This window comes from Gavialis gangeticus, unplaced genomic scaffold, assembly GCF_001723915.1.
Source record: "Gavialis gangeticus isolate Ggan-Ray unplaced genomic scaffold, GavGan_comp1, whole genome shotgun sequence".
In the NCBI taxonomy this organism is placed as follows: domain Eukaryota; kingdom Metazoa; phylum Chordata; order Crocodylia; family Gavialidae; genus Gavialis; species Gavialis gangeticus.
This window is the reverse complement of record NW_017728992.1, coordinates 193,191,865-193,194,800: the sequence shown is the minus strand read 5'-3', so window position 1 is coordinate 193,194,800 and position 2,936 is coordinate 193,191,865.

Here is a 2,936-nt window from a genome sequence, read left to right as displayed (position 1 = left end):
TTGAAGTTAGGCCAGGTGGGCACGTTCATTTGGTCCCACAAACAGAAACGTTCAGACAAAGCCTTTTAAAGACTTCAGGGAATTCAGTCTGGTGGGCTGACGTGGTTTAGTTTTATTCCTGTGTTCACAAAGGTCTTGTGGTACCAGATACCTTCAACACTAGACTGACTGTGAACATGTCCCTTCCCTTGCTGCACAGCGAAGGCTGAGTCAAGAGCAGCGCAGATGATCCGAGTCATCTGTCTGTAGCAACCTCTTTCCACAGCACTGTAAAGTGGTGATTTGTATCTGCATCATTTATGCCAGCAGAATGAGAGACATTTCCAGTTACAGGAGGCCTGTTATCCCGGAGGAGCTGTACAGACAAGCCAGATGTCCAGATCCACCAGGATAATTATCCAGGCACTTAATTCCCATTCATTTCAAAAGAACTTGGGTCCCCTGGGCTTTGGGGAAGAAGATGCGGTGGGGCCTTCTTTCTTAGCTCAAGGGCTCGGGAGCCCTCCTGACAAGGATTAAGGAACCAGTTGCCTCAATTCTCTGCGCTCTGTTCGCTTCCCAGGTGGCACATCCCATGCCACGTAGAAGACATATCGCTCGATGGCTTTGGAAGTAAAATATTCTCCTATTTCCTCTGTCCAAAACAAAGCAGGTCAGCATCACAAGGTACTACTGAGAAATCCTGGAGGTGCCAAAGGCAGCTGCCTGTACATCCTTATGTCACTGCAGCCAGGACTCAGACACGGACTCACATTGACCATCTTGAATAATGGAGTGGCTTAAAAACCTACTTATATATCTCTGGCCTATCTCTGTTAGGAATGCACTGCCCCACCTACAGCTGTGTTCACTGGAGAATTAACTTCATTATCTTCTACACTCTTCATCACTGCACGCACCAACTACCAGTGAACTCATCACTCCCTGTATTTCCTGGCTCGCTCCCTCCACCGTTCCCCATTCTGGCCTTGTCAATGCAGCTCTCCCTTCTTGGCTGCCACTGCACCAGCTAGCTTGCCTCGTCGGTCCAACACCTCAATGTTTCTACTTCCCCCTTCTACACTGAAGCTCTGAAGTCACATGCCCGTGGCGGGGAATCCACCGTCCTTCTACTCCAGTCTTGTGACTATGCAATGGCTATATCTAAATTCATAATTACAAATGCGCTGCTGGTTTGGAATGGGATTGACTTGAGGGTCCTTGCCTGGAAGCTGCGGTTCTCCATCCACAAAGGCACAAAACGGGTTAAGTAGATGACGGCACTCTGCAGATGGACAGGGGTGGCTGCTGATGCCAAAAGCTCCGGTGCTTTGCACAACCGTCTGCTAGGAATGGGAATGCGATAGCCTCTAATCACTTAACGCAGACCACTCACTGCACAGCTGCAGGGTGGGGTCTGCAAAGCCAACCAGGATACTCAGTTCCCTTTCAATTTAGCATGAACCCAACATACAAAGTCATTATTCAACTTTGAAACTCTCAGCTGTAAGCTGTAGGCCCACATAGCCCCGGCTGGATGGGATGCTGTGACCAAATGGATGTGATGCTGCAAGTGTGCTGCTTTGCCTTCAGAGCTGGTCTACCTAGAAGCCAGGGTTGTACCTAGAACAACTCTGAAGGCAAAGGGAGGTGGTGGAAGAGCACATGAGGCATCTCCCAATGAATCCACAAGTGTGGGTTTAAGCATCAATCCAGACTCTCCTCCAGCTAACCAGCCGGAAATGGGTTGCTTGGCACTCAGGCTGGGGAGTCAAAAGTGTCCAATTAATATGCTGCTATCCATTATATGCTACTGTCTACAGCAGGGGTGTCCAACTCACCTGGCCCTGTGGGCTGGACGGGTGGTGCAGAGCTGGTCCACAGGCCGGATCAGGCCCATGAACCACGTCCCCCCACCACTTTTCCTCCTTCCTGTGCCCACAGACTGATCCAGCAGAGGCAGCACTCACCCAGGGGTGTTCTGGGACCAGCCTGAGGAGGGGCCATGGGCAGCGCAGACTAGGACCCAGCCAGAGCAAGAAGCATGGGCGGTGCACATCCCAGGCAACGTGCATGGGGATGGTCTGATGCAGCAGAAGGGATAGCACCACGGGTCGGATTATGGGGCTCCGCAAGCCAGATCCAGCCTGTGGGCTGTATGTTTGACACGTCGGTCTACAGTAATGGGTGTCCCTTCACTGCACTGGAAAAATGTGTTGCTAGGCTGACGTGGACATTTGACTTCCTTTGATCCTCCACCCTAGATTGATTATGTATGAGATGGCCAGGTTAGTTCTTAAGCAGCACCATCTCTCAGCATGGCATAAGTAGAAGGCCTAAGAAGCAGCAACCACAAATAAGGGAAGGGGAGATATGGTTAAAACCCTAATAAATACCAGCTTTCGCAGACTATGCTGTGAAATGTGGTATTTTCCACACCCGGACTCTTAAGCTTCTGAGTAAGCCATCTGGCAGAGGCCCTGACAAAAAACTTAAACCACTTTTAAACGCTCCATGGCTGCACATCAGCTAATGTCTGCCGTCATGGCACTACTGGCATGAAGGGTGTTTCCTAAAAGTTTTGGAGGGGACCATTTACTAAATCAGGAGCTGGAGCTCACATCATCATGGCCAAGTGCTGCTACAGAAAAACTAAGCTTATATTGCTCAGTGATTAGGGGCATCTGGGTCTCGATGAAACCAGTGCAATTGACCCAGAACAGGATGAGGATGTTGGATAATTTCTTAACACACGGGTTTTTAACTGGGTTCTGTCTCTGCCTCAGTCTTAAATCTTTTTTATTATTATTATTATTATCTTTGCTATTATACTGGCTCCGCAGATGAGCACCAGGTGTGGGAAGATTGATGTTGAGGCTGCTCTATGATTTTAATTTTAATTTTGTTGCCTATAGGGTGGAGAAAATTAATTCAGTTACTGCCACATACATCCCTGC